Source organism: Toxorhynchites rutilus, chromosome 3 (genome assembly GCF_029784135.1).
Source record: "Toxorhynchites rutilus septentrionalis strain SRP chromosome 3, ASM2978413v1, whole genome shotgun sequence".
Taxonomy (NCBI): domain Eukaryota; kingdom Metazoa; phylum Arthropoda; class Insecta; order Diptera; family Culicidae; genus Toxorhynchites; species Toxorhynchites rutilus.
The window spans coordinates 98714219-98731777 of record NC_073746.1 but is presented as its reverse complement, the minus strand read 5'-3'; positions in this window follow the sequence as shown (position 1 = coordinate 98731777).

Here is a 17559-nt window from a genome sequence, read left to right as displayed (position 1 = left end):
CTTCAATAGTTCTGGTAATGATTAACTCTAAATAAAAAGAACACGCCTTGTCAGTTTTCAACCGGATAGTTTTCATGATTCGCATATAATTATGAAATGGTAATTTGATCAATATACTTATATACCATTTTATTTAAAAACCATTATGCTGCACCGTGTTTATTTTAAAATTATGTGATTTTTGAAATTATGACACCATAATATTTTTTATTATAAATGTCTGTTCATTCTAACTACAAGAAATAAATATTCGTTCGATTAATCGAATACTGAAAGACAATTGTTCGAATGTATCGAATATTGGCCCCAAGATTAATCGATTTTCAAATAAACGAAACATTTAGACATCTCTAACAACAACAACAACTTCTACTTCAACAAACAAATTTAAACAACCGTCGCGATTGTCAAAAATGATTGGAAATGTCTGATCACTCACATTTCTACTACCATCATACGCCACAACCACCGCTCTCGTAACGTAAAGTTGTAAACAGAGCGATCGGAAGTGAGAGGCATTGGAACCAACCGTCATTTGGTAAGGTGTCAGAAACAAAAGAGTGAGTATCACTACTGAATATTTGGATCTCACGTGCCGTGAGAGGAATTGAGTGACTATGGTCAACTTTTTTGTGACATTGACGGTGATGGATTGCAGCTCTGCTGGTGACCCGCGCCATACTTCGGGAGGCACTCTAAAATCTTTTGATGGCCCTATTAGTCAGGGAAGTATCTGAAAAGTCTGTATCAAACACATTTCTTCATCCGCAAAGAGGATCTCACAAGCCGCGACCCCTCGAGAAGATTACGACATCCTTGTTTTCTTGAAGATACCCCGCGGTAGCTAATTTTTTAAAAACAATTATATAACTGTGTGGCACTTGAACAGTATTATGATAACCTTGATCATAATGGCTATTGTGCTTCGCTGGAATATCCCACCCTTTGTATACATACTTGAGGGGTTACGAGCGAGTAACCCCTCAAGTATGTAAGTATTTAAGTAAGAACCAAGGCGCCTAGAAGTATATCCTAAGATGAAGCCGTCGTCACTAAGTTGGTTAGGGGAGCGGTATATGAAAACAGTACGGAAGAAAGTAGAAGGGAAATTATTTTCCTGTTTTGTTTACAAACAGAACACAGTAGACTTCCAAGATGGCTGAAGGGTGGTTTTAGCAAGTTGGCCCACCTTAGGATATACTTCTAGGCGCCTTGGTAAGAACAATGGCGTGAAGATCTGTAATTCTGCGAACCAAAAAACTGTAAGTGTACACAAAGTGAGGGCTTGGTTAATGAGTGTAGTGCAATGAGTTTGAAACCGTGTGAGGTGAGTGTAGAGTCCACCCTTGAAGCTGGCGATCGTAGAACTTGTGTTTCTAATAAAACACGTCCGTTGTTGCTCACGTTTGCTATACTCTGAAACCAACACGAAGATGCTCGTCCCTTCTTGCAGTCACTTTTCATTCGTTCCTCCGACCAGGGGCGAGACAATGTTATTATTACGTTTATATCTATTCTACATCTCTCATCTAGCCCATAGATAAAACAATAAATTGATAAAGCTGTCTTTGATTCGGTTGTTATGAAAAAATAGAGAAAAAAATGTATACAATTATTTATTATATCGTGCTGGCACCTTCATTGTTCGCTTGATGGGTGGAGATTTAGTTTGATCCGAGCTCCGAGTTGAATCTTGTACAATTGCTGACCCTGAATCAGAATCCGTTTCGAATTGTAGCTGCTTCAAACCATCTTGTTTGTCCAGAATTGGGTACTTTTTCAAATGAGTTATCGGTCGCCTATATTTGACACCGTCTTCGCTTAGTACGACCACGTCGCTTCCACTTTTTTTTATCACGGTATACTTCTCCGGTCGAAAGACCGTCTCTAATTTTCCAATTTCGTAGTTTTTAATCATAACGGTATCCCCAACAACAATTTCTGACGTTCTAGCATGCCGACGTTTATCGGCGTAGAGTTTACCCTGCATTTTCCTGATTATGTCCTTATCCCGTGTTTCCTCATCACGAGTAGGGTTCGGTTCTCAGTGATGGGAGTAGGTCTTTCACTGGTCGTCCAGTAAGCAACTCCATCGGTGACTTCCCGGTGACTGAATGTGGTGTAGTATTATACGAATATACATATTCCTCAACGGCTTTTCGCCAGTCCTCCTTCATTGTGCGAGCAATTCTCAAGGTGCGCAGGATCCCCTGGTTCTGTCGTTCAACCAAACCGTTCATCTGGGGCCAGTACGGAATGCTGCGTACAAGTCGAATATTTTTACTGAGACAGTAGTTCGAAAACTCTTCGCTAGCGAACGGAGGTCCATTGTCAGTTCTAACTGTCTCTGGATATGTGTGCTCCTTAAACATGCTTTCCAAAACCTCAATAGTTTTTCTTGCATTAGTAGACTTCATTTCAGTGACAGATAAAAATCGGCTATAGTAATCAACTAGTACCAAGAACGTCGCACATTCCTTGGCAGAGAAAAAAAAATCTATGGCCAAATCCTGCCATGCACGATTCGGCAATTCTTTGCGGTGCATTGGTTCCGGTGGTCCTTGTGAACTCATTGAAGCACAACCCACACATTCTTGTACACGATGCTCAACATCTCGGTCCATATAGGGCCACCACACTTTCTCCCTGAGATTTCGTTTCATTGAAACTACTCCTGGATGGCCTCGATGCGCGATATCTAATGCTCTTTGTCGCAGTTTTGATGGAAGAATAATTCGGTCATCTCTTACTACAACGCCTTGAATCACCCCCAATTCTTTAGAGAAAGCTTGATAAGCGAACAAACGTGATGGCTACACCTGCGTTTTAATGGATCCTACAACTTTCTTAAGCACATCATCAAGATTTGTTTCCTTCCGAATGTCGTCCAGCGTAATGGCTGACGGCCCTTCGCCTATCCCACAAACAAAATGGTCTGAAGATTCTACAAATGCTGCATCTGTTTGCGTACATAATCTTGATAAAATATCAGAGATATTGTCGGATCCTGACACATGTACCACTTTAAAATCATAAGGCTGTAACCGCTACGCCCACGCCTCAGCCCGAGAGCAAGCTCGCTTCCCCTCCTGATGTTTTCCGTTAAATATATATTCAAGTGTTTTATGGTCAGTAAACCCAGTAAAGTGCACTCCAAATAAATACGCATAAAATTTTTCCACAGCCCAAACAATAGCTAAGGCTTCGCGTTGTGTTTGCGGATAAACCCTCTCCGTCTTAGTGAGACCTTTCGATGCGAAACTGATAATCCTTGGTTTTTCCCAAATATCTCTCTGGATTAAAACAGCTCCAAGACCCACTGCGGATGCATCAACGTATAGCTCTGTCTGGTCCTTTGGGTCAAAGAATCCTAAATGTTGTACGGTGTTCGAAAGCTCGTTGCGCAGATCATCAAAAGCTGTTTGTTGTTCTAAACCAAATGACTCCACTTCCCCTCTAATAAATCGTCGAAGGGCTTCTGTTCTTGATGACAAATGCGGTATGAACTGTCCAACGAAATTGATCCAACCAAGGAAGCTTCGGACCTCCTCCTTTGTTTCTGGCATTCTGAAGTTCCGGATTGCTGCAACTTTGGCATCCGTTGGGCTGATTCCATCCACGCCTACCTTGAAGCCCAGTATTTCGAGCTCTTTCACGCCAAAAACACACTTTTCTTTGTTTAGCATTGCCCGGTTATCCTCAAGAATATTTAGTACTTTTTGTAACCGTTCATCATGATCTTCTAGTGTTGATCCCCAAACAACAATGTCGTCGATATACACCACAACACCTTCAATACCAACAAACATTTCACACATTATTCGCGGAAATATCTCAGGTGCGCAGTTGATACCAAACATTAAACGCTTGAACCGCATGAGACCTCTTCCCGTCATGAACGTTATTATTTCGCGTGACGTTGGATGTAATTCTACATGATAGTATGCCGAGGTGATGTCAATGCTGGAGAATACAACCGCTCCCTTCAGCTTGTTTAACAGTGTATCAATGAGTGGTAATGGATAATGTTCCCGCTGTATCGCTTGGTTGGGATATCGCATATTTATGCACAAGCGGATATCATCTGTTCCTTTTGGAACTACAACCATTGGCGAGATCCACTCGGACGGACCAAAAACAGTGTTGATTGACGCCCCAGAGTCAATCAGAAACTCTACCGGGAGTTGATCAATAAATCCCACAATTGTTCCATCATGTGCTGTGTTTGCCTGGCAAAGCAAATAATTTGAAAGAACAAAATGTTAACATTAGTTTTGATTAGCTTTATTTATGTCAAATTAATCGTTCGTTTCAGTTAATCTTCGTGTTAAGAATATAAAATAAGAAATATAAAATAGAAAAGGTTATTCTACCTCTTTATTCTCGTCAAAACGGGACGGATATTCCCATCTTGATCCCTGGGCACTTCCATCCCGCACAGCATTAGCCGTTTCCGATTTTTTCCAAGAGTATCGGATTTTAGAGGGCTCATTCCGACCAACTCTGCACTTCCTCGCGAAGTGACCTTGGACCCCACATTTGTTGCACGAAGCGTTTCGGGCGATGCAATCTTTCGACTCTCGATGGTGTCGCCATGATCCAAAACGGCTGCATTCTGTTCTTCCAGCATTTTCCAATCTCCGATCACGCTTGAACGATTGTGTCGAATATCCCCTCTTTGGCATCTTCTTTGTCCAATCTTGTTTGACCAAAGCCACCGTATCGGTTTCGGATCTGAACGGCTGCATTTTTCCTTTCTGCTTCAGCAGGATCTCGCGATTAATCGCATAATTTACGATCTCATCTAAATCCATATTTCCTTCAATGCGTTATTTCTCTCCCTCTCATCCAGTGCACCCACCGTTATCTGTTGCAACAATTCTTTTTCCTCACGGTCACCGAAGTTACAGCATACAGCCTGAGTGCGCAATCTCAAAGTAAAACGGTTGAACATCTCTTCAGTTGTTTGACGGAGAGAACGGAAAACTTCCAGTTCAACCCTTTCGTTGCGTTTTCCAACGACGAAGGCATTGAGACGCTTGACAGCGTTGTCGTACTCCGGAATCTCCCGTGGCGCGAATGGAACTTTCGCCGGTTCTGGATAGATTTCTCCAGCCACTGGTGCAAGATGGTAATAAATTCTCTGCAAACCTCTACCTCCTCGAGCCAACAGAAAAAGGAGCCTTTCGTGCTGCGATTCAATCTTTTTCAGTTCCAATACTATTTCACAGGATCTATGCCACTCCTCCCACTCACGACGTAGATTGGAAGCATCGGTGGCATCATTGAAAGGATCCAGTTGAAATTGATTTTCCGAATTCATCTGAAAGGTAAATAAAACGAGCCATTTCAGTCACGCAATTCCAATATCTTCTGCATTATATTTGTACATTTTAATTCAAAATCACTGGATATTCACTGAATATTGAAAGCCGAATTAATTTATTCGAAAATAATTAATCGACCGTCAAAGGAACAACAAAGAACTGTCACACCATTTTTTTTTAAACGCGTTGATGACTCGTACGCATTGCTTGTAGTTGTACTTTTCTTCCTTATAATATCACTAACACACGGCAGTCGTGACATTCAAGTCTCAGCATACAGTTATCTCTAAAAGTGCATAGCTACGCTGTATGCACACTCATGCCATTTTCTCTCATTCTCACTAGTTTCAATATGAGTATGTATGTCGTTTGAAATTCAAAAGTCTCAGTCATGGCATAAATAAGCAAAGCAAGAAAATGCTTCTTATGGGAGCTTTGTTGTATAATCAAACAGTCCTGGATAACTGGATCATACACAAATATCACAAACACAAACTTCTCCACTTCTTGGTGAAAATCCTCGTTGGTCAAAGAGATTTTTTTAAGCTCTATCTCTATATCTGTTAAATACAATCACTATGATCAGTATCATTAAATTTCCTCCTCTTGTATGAACTGTGATTTTCAATCGGTGTTATATCTTCTCGCTCTTTTCTTATTTGTTTGCGCTGCGGTCTTCAGCCGGTCTCGCATCTTCTTGATTTTTCTTCTTTATTTGTGTGCGCTGCGGTCGTCAGCCGGTCTCGCATCTTTTCCTCCATTTTTTTTTTTCGATGTGCGCTTCGGTCATCAGCCGGTCTCGCATCTTTTCTAATTAAACTAGCCTTTCAGTTACATTAATATTTGCTTTTCTGTTTGGCGCTACGGTCTTCAACCGGACCCGCATCTTTTCTCCTCTCGTATATACCGTATAAAACCAATAAAAATCTCTTGAAGAGAAAAAAAAGAAGTTATATCACTCATTATAAATCGCATAGCTGATGTCACGAAACTCAATTGATCAGAGGGGAAAAAAAGACGGGTGGGTAATGTCGGGGACATAACCGGAATGACGTAGGACTATACAAAGGGGACAGCTTTTTTTTTTTTTTTCCAAAATATATTTTTTATTAAGGCACATGTGGCGTTAGCCTGACGGGGCCGGGAGTCCAATATTTTGACAATTTTTGTCTTACAACTATGTTAGTAATATGTAACCAATTACTCGCGGTTGGCTCGAGGTTAGTATTACAAGTGTTCTCATAATTGGTATGTTGCAGTCTTCGATGCTCTATACGTGTGCCCGACACGGGCTACTTCCTATTGGGATGCAGCTGACCATTAATCAGCAACGCTCCCTAGTCTGTACCCCATATCTAGCGTGGTGCGTCTTTCTCGACTCGAGAAATCCAGGATAGAATGGTCACTAGCCGGCGCAATCATCAGTTCGTGTAGAGTTGTCATGAGCGGTACAACCTTTGGCTCTTGTTGAATGATCAGGGGGGGGGGAGCTTTTGTTAAATATATATTTTAAATATATTGTTTTATTTTCTTCTCCTACGTGAATACCTACCTATCTACCTGAAAAATGGATTAGTTTACTTTTTACTCTTTATGAACATGTTGATGGTTCTGAAAAGAACCTTTGGTGTTGTGTTTTTGTTATCACTCGATATTCCCATCTTGTTCGGTTAAACCTTCCTGTTCAGCTATTGCGTTTGCCACTCGCCACAGCTTTCACAGTTGGAAAATTTCTTCCCATCCAGCTTGTGACATGTTGTTCAGTAAATTACATTTAATGCGACGTTCCGGAGAAACACTTTGCCACTCACTGAAACTAATTGTTGCCTTGATGAGCGCCGAACCGAAGCTGCTTCGTTCTTGATGCGGGTTTTCTGATTGTCATGAGCAGCTTTGCAAGCCAACTCGAGCACTCCGACGGCCGAAACTCTATAATCGCTGTTAGGTATACTGGTGCTCCGGCACCAATCCGTTCGGCCTAGTTACCCTTGCGGAGCAATCAGTGAATGCGACCAACAGGGAACTGGAGACCTGCACGGTTCGAGTGAGACTTTGCCTTTCCCTTAACTTGTCCTCCTTTGTTACGTCCACACGTCCACGTTGCTGTTTGTGTTGCTTTGTCGATGTGATGCGATGCGATGTTAAACGATGCCGTACAACCACACGGTTTGTTTACGGTTTGAAAGAAAATAACATATTTTTTTGGGGTCCGCGTATTTTATACTCTAGCGGTACACACTCACAGGATAGAGACAAATCGGCAGACTCAGCCAAAGGGGCGAGTCCAACGAGACGAACGAATGAGCGTTAAAAGGCAGCGATGGCAAAAAAATACATTCATCACGATTTGTTCGCTCGTTGGATTCACATGCAGGCTAAAAAGGGTCCTTTTCAGGATCACAAAATTATCTTCAATCTAAAGAGTTTATTGTTTTGTTATCACTCGATATCCCCATCTTGTTCGGCTAAACCTTTCTGTTTAGCGATTACGTTTGCCACTCACCACAGCTTTCACAGTTGGAAAATTTCTTCCCATCCAGCTTGTGACATATTGTTTAACCTGTAATTGAACATTTGCGATGACAGTGGTATAGTGTCGACTTTCAATGTGGCGTCATAATTTGGACCCCGAACTCTACGTTTACAAAAATGTCCAACTAAATATGTCGCATTACAGGTCCGTCCAATTAGCTAAATGTCGAGATAAGTGTAAATTACTGTACTTTCAATCTAGAAGCAATTTAAGAATTGGTGAAAATCAATAAGCTCAGAACAACTGCCAAATTCACATACTCATCATATCCTGGCAAACAAATTATGAAAAAATCAATTTGTGTTTTATTATTATTTTGGATATTGTTTTAGAAAGCATTGAACTGTATTTCCTAAACTTTTTTTTTTTGAAGGTTTAATGGCCCTGAAAAGCGCCTTGTTTTATGGAATGGTTTCAATTTAGAAAACTTAATACTCGTGATTTTGAAAAAAAAAACCATTTCGAACGCCCTCGATGCCGACTTGTTCTGGATTTGCCACCAAAGCAGATTGTATAAAGAACAAACTTTTTTCTTCTGCTACCAGCTGCCGTTTTGCGATTGCGTTTGCCACTCGCCACTCGCTGCAACTGCCTGTTGTCTTGATGTCCACCGAACCGAATGTGTTCTGTTCTGAATGCGGGTTTTCTTATCGTCTCGAGCAGCTTTGCCAGCTAACTCGATCACTTCGGCGGCCGAAACTATATAACGCCGGCTAGGTAGACTGGTGCACTGGTACTAACGCGCTCGGCCTAGCTACCCTTGCGGAGAAATTGGCGAATACACCTACGTGGAACTGCACACTTGCACGGTTCGAGTGGGACTTTGCCTTTCCCTTCACTTGTCCTCCTTTGTTACGTCCACACGTCCACGTTGCTGTTTGTGTTGCTTTGTCGATGTGATGCGATGCGATGTTAAACGATGCCGTACAACCACACGGTTTGTTTACGGTTTGAAAGAAAATAACATATTTTTTTGGGGTCCGCGTATTTTATACTCTAGCGGTACACACTCACAGGATAGAGACAAATCGGCAGACTCAGCCAAAGGGGCGAGTCCAACGAGACGAACGAATGAGCGTTAAAAGGCAGCGATGGCAAAAAAATACATTCATCACGATTTGTTCGCTCGTTGGATTCACATGCAGGCTAAAAAGGGTCCTTTTCAGGATCACAAAATTATCTTCAATCTAAAGAGTTTATTGTTTTGTTATCACTCGATATCCCCATCTTGTTCGGCTAAACCTTTCTGTTTAGCGATTACGTTTGCCACTCACCACAGCTTTCACAGTTGGAAAATTTCTTCCCATCCAGCTTGTGACATATTGTACAGTAAATTACATTCAATGGCACGTCGCATTACCACCACTTAGTGTCGGATTGGAGGTAATTTTAACCTGTAATTGAACATTTTCGATGACAGTGGTACAGTGTCGACTTTCAATGTGGGGTCATAATTTGGATCTCTATGTTTACAAAAATGTCCAACTAATTATGTCGCATTACATGTCCGTCCAATTAGCTAAATGTCGAACTAATTGTAAATTACTGTACTTTCAATCTGGAAACAATTTAAGAATTGGTGAAAATTGAATAATCAGGAAAGTCCCCAACTATCAATAATCTCAGAACAACTGCCAAATTCACATACTCATCAGATCCTGGCAAATAAATTATGAAAAAATCAATTTGTGTTTTATTATTATTTATTATATTATTGTAGAAAGCATTTAACTGTATTTCGTAAACTCTTTTTTGAAAGGTTTAATGGCCCTGATAAGCGCCTTGTTTTATGGAATGGTTCCAATTTAGAAAACTTTGTACTCGTGGTTTTGAAAAAAACCATTTCGAACGCCCTCGATGCCGCCTTGTTCTGGATTTGCCACCAAAGCAGATTGTTAAAAGAACAAACTTTTTTCTTCTGCTACCTGCTGCCGTTTTGCGATTGCGTTTGCCACTCGCCACTCGCTGCAACTGCCTGTTGTCTTGATGTCCACCGAATGTGTTCTGATCCGAATGCAGTTTTTCTTATCGTCGCGAGCAGCTTTGTCAGCTAGCTCAATCACTTCGGCGGCCGAAACTAAACACGGTTCGAGCGGGATTTTGCCTTTCCCTTCACTTTTCCTCCTTTGCCATGTCCAGACATGGCTGCTTGGGTTGGTTTGTTGATGTGTTGTGATGCGAACTGATGTGGTGTACGGTTTGAAAGAGAATGATCGTTACGGCAGCGAAGCGGGGATTTTCAAGCTGACTGGCTGGCTCGAGAATTACGCATGTGTGACACTGCGACCAATGTTTCGTTCATTTTTTTTCTTTTTCCTTTCCAATCGTGGTTTATTCTATTTCGCTGCTGCTCTGGTTGCCCGTTTTGGTCGGTTCGATTTGAGGAGCACAAAATGGACCAATCAAAAATGGGCACATAGTGCATTTTGACAATGCTCGATATTTCACAACTATTCAATTATTTATCTCAAGAAAAATGAAATGTTATTCGTTATGATAGATGCGTAGATATATTTCCTATCAATTGATGCAAAAACCTTTGCGATCTATTGAGAAATGCTCGAGTTATAAGCATTCCAAATCTTGCATTTTTTCCTACTTGTTCAGTGCCTATATTTCCATTTCACCCCCTATATCTTCCGGTTAGACGTAGTCCTACGTCAAAACAATATATTTAAAATATATATTTAACAAAAGCTGTCCCCTTTGTATAGTCCTACGTCACTCCGGTTATGTCCCCGACATTACCCACCCGTCTTTTTTTATTTCAGAAGTGTGTTAATGTCCATCCTGTAAATTCATGGCTGTAAAGTGGTTTTCACATTTTGACCCACCTGACAGTATGTTAAGCGCCTTAATTTACACCAGCTTGAGAGTTTGGCAGTTCTCGCGAGTGACAGTGGCCGCAAATTGCTTTTGCGACTCATGTTTGACGCTGTCAAATGCTGTGTATTAGTATATGGATACTCTAAGGGTGCATAGAACAGAGAGATTGAGGCACCAATGGTAGTGGAATGGGTACTGTTTCAAGCAGTCTTGGGTCTACCGCTGCTAATTGAAACTGTGTCAGTTGGGCGGAGGAAGTGTACGGGTGTTTCATTCGACGTGATACCGATTCCTATGTGTTGTGATGCTTTTGTTGAGCTCCAGCACACAGTCTGCAAATTGTAGTATGATTTGATGAGATTATTTAAAACTCTAAGGAATAGTCGTACTTCCATATTGGCCAGGATCGATGTGTTTGAATTTGATCAAGGCGCCTAGAAGTATATCCTAAGGTGGGCCAATATGCTAAAACCACTATGCAACCATCTTGGAAAACTACTGTGTTATGTTTGTAAACAAAACACAATACGCTTGTGCCCATCCTTCTCATCCTTTTAACTACACTGAGAGGAAAATCTGGTATATATGAACAATTTTTTGGTGAATGCTACCAATTCTCTAATTAGTTTCTACCCAACGAATTATTCGTTTACTGTATGCCAAAAATAGGCGAACAAAACGAAATCATTTTGTTGGGATGATTAAATGACATTCCATCTATGTGCGATCAAACGGTGAAATAGGAGTAAGAATTTGCGGATCGGGACGACCGCACAAACAGCAACGGCTTGGGACGACCGTATGGAAAATAATAAAACTATTAGTAATGTGAGTGCGAATCGGGATGACCGTGCATTTTAACATTGAAACGGAAATAGAAATTTGCGGATCGGAAGGACCGTATTGAAAATAGCAAAAAAATAATAATCAAAGTGCGGATCGGGACGATCGTGCAGTGGAATGACGAAATAGAAATTTGCGGATCGGGACGACGGTATAGAAAATAACAAGAAGTTAATAATGAAAGTGCGAATCGGGACGACCGTGCAGTGGCATGATGAAATAGAAATTTGCGGATCGGGACGACCGTGCATTTTAACAATGAAACAGAAATAGAAATTTGCGGATCGGGTCGACCGTATTGAAAATAGCAAAAAGTTAATACTAAAAGTGCGGATCGAGACGACCGTGCAGTGGAATGATTAAATAGAAGTAGAAATTAGCGGATCGGGACAACCGCACGAATAAATGCGAATCCAGACAACCGTATGGAAACAGAGAATGCGAGTTGAGACAATCGCATGATTGGGGTTAATAAGAGATTATTAGATGAAATTGGGGTGATTTGGACATATTTGCTTCCAAAGCGTGGCTTGAATGAGGTAAAAAAAGACAAAAAAAGAAAAATCCCCGCTAAACACACGATTTTATTTTTTCTATTTGTTTTTATTCTGTTTTGATTTTTTTTCCTGTGTAGAGGAAGAATATGTGGCACTTGAACAGCATAATGGTAACCTTGATCATAATGGCTATTGTGCTTCGCTGGAATATCCCACCCTTTGTATATATACTTGAGGTGTTACGACATCGGACATCCTTCAGCCGGCAGTCAATGGCATCATTTGTCTTTCTCCGGACGTAGGCAGGGCGCGTTGATTCAGTCCTCGTTTCTGGTGGCCACACAATAACCAATCCTCTTTTATCGCCCATGATGTTTCAAGCGCAAACACGACTAGATTTTGAATACAAACTTACATGGCATACTGACATTTGAATACACTTTCAAAATAAAACACATAAAATTGTATTCAATTTACTCGTTTTAAACAGCACAGCTTTGAAAATCGGTGACAGTTACTCTGATTCACCTTGTATTAGAGAATAACCGAGCTCCGCTTTTATTAAACTTTTCCAAGCGGAACATCCACAAGTAAGTACAATATATAAAGGGTGTGTCACATCAAATTGCATCACGGAAAAAACGCTGTAGAAATTCGCCCAGTAGACCGATCATTTTGAAAATTTTAGACAGTAAAATAAAAACTACAGGGTGGGCCATTTAAAGTGGAAGGATTTGTTTTTGCAATAGCAAAGTAAAGAAGTGGAATTTTAAAATATTTTTTTTGAAATTCATTTATTTTGGTCCAAGGAGATTTGTTCTAACTACTTTTTGAATCTGATATCTCGTAAATGACCGCCTCTGGCCTTGACCGCAAAATGTGCCCTTTTTTCGGCATTTTCCATCACTTTGCCCAAAGTTTCGGCCGATATGGCAGCAATTTCTTGTCGGATATTGTCTTTCAGCGCAGCCAGGGTCCTTGGTTTACCAGTGTATACCTTGGATTTTAAATATCCCCATAAAAACAGGAAGTGGGTTATATCTATGGTATAACCGCAAGGGTGACGTAGGACTATCGTTGATTTAGAGATAATTTGTTTGAAGTTGAATCTAAATCCATTCTGAATGAATGAATAAATGGATATTTGGGAGACTTCGAAAACGAGAGCGTTACGTTGGAGGCACAAGATTTTATGCATCCAATATAGGATACGAATAACCTTGTTCTGAAGAATAATCTTCAGAAGTTAACCTGCTAACTGTACTTGATTGACAAATCACAAACCCAAATGTATTATATAGATATTTTATGGATAGAAAACATTCAATTAAACTCTTTCACATGAATATATTTTGAAAATTCCCAGAGGAACTGGCAGATTATTTTCAGTAACGATTAGTTATTTCCACATTTTCCTCGATACTGGAAGCCCACCAGTGGTTAATACCAACTCGATAACCACCTGTTAATAGCACTTGATTGAAACATATTTGGTCACAGTGTTACATGGATAGAAAACATTCAATTAAACTCTTTCACATGAATATATTTTGAAAATTCCCAAAGGAACTGGCAGATTATTTTCCAGCAATGATTAGATCTTTCCGGAACTTTCTCGATGCTGAATGGCATCCTAACGGAAAGAGTTCTGCGCGTGTATGTGTCGATCCTTCGCCGTCCACCTCCTCCAGCACGTTAGACAACGATGGTGGCTTGTCGATGCCTCACGAAAAATGAATGTGTCTCACCTCCAGAATATCGCTTAAGTATGCTTTTTGTGTGTGATTGAATCGAGAGAAGGTGTGGTTTACGATGGCAATTTGGAAGGCAAACTAGAGGGGAATGAACTCTCTGAGCTCGGAACTTTCGGCGACTGAGCAATAATCGATTGCGGGCGCAAACAATATTGGATACAGAAATATCCTACCCCGGTATAGAATTGAAAGACGTAGTCCTACGTCAAAAAAGTCAGGAGGCGATGAATTGAGGGTTTTTCAGTAGCATAAAACCGACAATTTTGTTTATTCACTCCTCCATTCAAGTTGAAATGCGCCTCATCAGACATTATGATTTTTTGCCAAAAGCCACGTTCATTTTTGGCCATTTCGATGGTCCATTTCGCAAAATCAAGTCGACGTGGTAAGTCAGATGGGTTAAGTTGTTGAGCCATTTGAATTTTATACGGAAACATTTTCAAATCAACACGAATTATGCGTCGGAGAGTGGTTCGAGCGATGCCTAACTCTTGCGAACGATGGCGATCTGATGTCGATGGAGTCTCTGCAACACTGGCTCGAACGGCATCAATATTCTCGTCGAAACGTCTTGGTCGTTGTCTGGACAGATGACTGGCATTACCAACACTACCAGACGATATAAATTTGGCATATAATCGACGTATAGTGTTGTCTCCAGGCGATGTTTTAACTTTATTTTTATTTTTCCACGCACGTTTAGTTAACACAATTGAGAAGTTATTTTGAATGTACAGCTGAACAATTTCAGCGCGTTGTTTAGATGTGTATTGTTCCATGGTTAAAATTGTACTGAAATGACGCTTCCAACGCGGTATGACATTTGTTAATCTGACATCTCTGTCAAAAGTTATGGGGTTGCCAGATGCTTCCACTTTAAATGGCCCACCCTGTATTAAACAACTTTTGGCATTTTCTTTTTATTCATACTTCGAGCCCAAGCCCGTATGCTCGCACCTTCCTCTTTACCCCGTCCATAAGGTTCTGTACAACGTCAGGTTGTAGTTTTTTTTGAACAGAAATCCATTTTCTCTTGAAGTCCGCTTCCGATATGACAACTTTTGAGTTCTTCCGGAGGGCCTGCTTCATAATCGCCCAATATTTCTCTATTGGGCGAAGCTCCGGCGCGTTAGGCGGGTTCATTTCCTTTGGAACGAAGGTGACCCCGTTGGCTTCGTACCACTCCAACACGTCCTTTGAATAGTGGCACGAAGCGAGATCCAGCCAGAAGATGGTCGGGCCCTCGTGCTGCTTCAATAGTGATAGTAAGCGCTTCTGTAGGCACTCCTTAAGGTAAACCTGCCCGTTTACCGTGCCGGTCATCACGAAGGGGGCGCTCCGCTTTCCGCAAGAGCAGATCGCTTGCCACACCATGTACTTTTTGGCAAACTTGGATAGTTTCTACTTGCGAATCTCCTCCGGAACGCTGAATTTGTCCTCTGCGGAGAAGAACAACAGGCCAGGCAGCTGACGAAAGTCCGCTTTCGTCGCGGTTAGGAGCCTTCTGAACCTTGTATGTACGCAGGCCCTCTGCTGCTTGGTCCGCTGGACGAATGAACTTGACAAATTCAGCTTATTGTCGACATCCCGGACCGAACTTCTCGGATCACGTCTAAACTGCTTAACTACGCGCTTGTGATCTTTTTCACTGACGGAGCATCCATTTTTGCCGTTCTTCACCTTCCGGTCGATGGTTAGGTTCTCGAAGTATCGTTTTAGTACTCTGCTGACCGTGAATTGGACGATTCCCAGCATCTTACTGATGTCCCGATGTGACAACTCCGGATTCTCGAAATGAGTGCGCAGGATTAATTCACGACGCTCTTTTTCGTTCGACAACATTTTTCCAAATTTACGAAAAATTGACAGTGAAGCATGGCCTACGTGATCTATACACTCTTATCTGATTATAAGCGAAAGCTGAAGAAATAATTCCTAAAAATTAAATTTCTACAGCGTTTTTTCCGTGATGCAATTTGATGTGACACACCCTTTATGGATGAACAACAAAGCGACTTGTACTTCAAAAATTAACGCATAAAAATTAGATATACAACAGTTACAACATTTCGACTCACACATTTACATATACATTACCACACAAACTCATGAAAACTAATGTTTTTGATTTGAATATTCAAATTAATCCAGAATCGGTTAGAAATTACATTCGAATGTGTGGTCCACTGGCTCTGTTCATCATCTTTGATGTGGAAAAGATATCTGAAAATAATTAGGAAAAAAACGCCAAAATGACTTCGAACTGTTTTGATATTTTGCTTCTAGATAAAATGGCAACCGAAAAATCATTTAAAAGTCAGATATTTTGAAAGTTGAAAATGCGCATCTCTCTCTCATTAAGGTGAAGGTGGAAGCTAGCCACAAATGGCTGCCACAATGGCGCTCATTTCTTTCATCTCCCTCCCTCACCCCTCGCCCAAAAATCAATAATTTTGCGAAACAGTGTTAAGAAAATGATCGTTTTCGCACACTTCCCATCAAGTAATATCAACCAAATTCTAATCGATTACTCACAAGATGTTAACTTTTCATCTGCTGTCGCACTGTGTAGTGAAAAACGTCGGAAAACTCGAGCAAGTGCTCTGAAAGTTAAATTTTCATTTTTCAATCTTCGGCAATGGTTTTGTTTGTATTGGTGAAGGCATCGTTATTCTTTTGACACTGATGCCAGACAACATCATCGAAACAACTATCAAAACCACTCAATAAAATGTTATTCCTGAGTCATAGCGTTTCATGTCATGAAAATCAATAGAATAAAATTGTGTTGATATCAATACAATTATTATTTCTACGTTTAATGGGTCTATAATGTAAGTTTTAGCAACTTCAACATTGGTTAAGCAAATTGTATTGCAGAGCTCGGAACACTGCCACGGCTGCCTATGCTTTCAAAAACAGTAAACGGAAAGTATTACATTCAATCAAAATACCTCGGCCAACGAAGAGAAGGATTAAGGCTCTCCAACGTGAATATGTGAAAACAATTAGAACAACGAAGGAAAATATTAAGGAATTATCAACATCGAGTTACTATGCGGAAGAACTTGTTAATATCAAAAGAGCCCCAATTCGCATGTGTTATAAATTTGCTCATGTTACGCTCGCGTATAATCAGAATTTTACTTCATATGCAAATGCACCTTCTATATATATTTATATATAGAATTGTTCATCGGAACATATCGTTCATACATTTTACCTTAGTATTGAATTGTTATTTTTTTTTCAAATGTATTCAAAGACTCGTGTAATGAAGCGCCACACAGTCTGATAAGTGAATTGATCTATTTACGTATGCTTTGCTCTTCTCTCACAAACACTATTACCCCATTTTCAACACAATTTCATTCTATTGATTTTCATGATATGAAACGCTATGACTCAGGAATAACATTTTATTGAGTGGTTATGATAGTTGTTTCGATGATGTTGTCTGGCATCAGTGTCGAAAAAATAACGATTCTTTCACCAAATACAAAAGTTTTACCATTGCCGAAGATTGAAAAATGAAAATTTAACTTTCAGAGCACTTGCTCGAGTTTTCCGACGTTTTTCACTATACAGTGCGACAGCAGATGAAAAGTTAATATCTTGTGAGCAATCGATTAGAGTTTGGTTGATAGTACTTGATGGGATGTGTCATTTTCTTCACACTGTTTCCCAAAATTATTGATTTTTGGGCGAGGGGTGAGGGAGGAAGTTGAAAGAAATGAGCGCCATTGTGGCAGCCAATTGTGGCTAGCTTCCACCTTCAC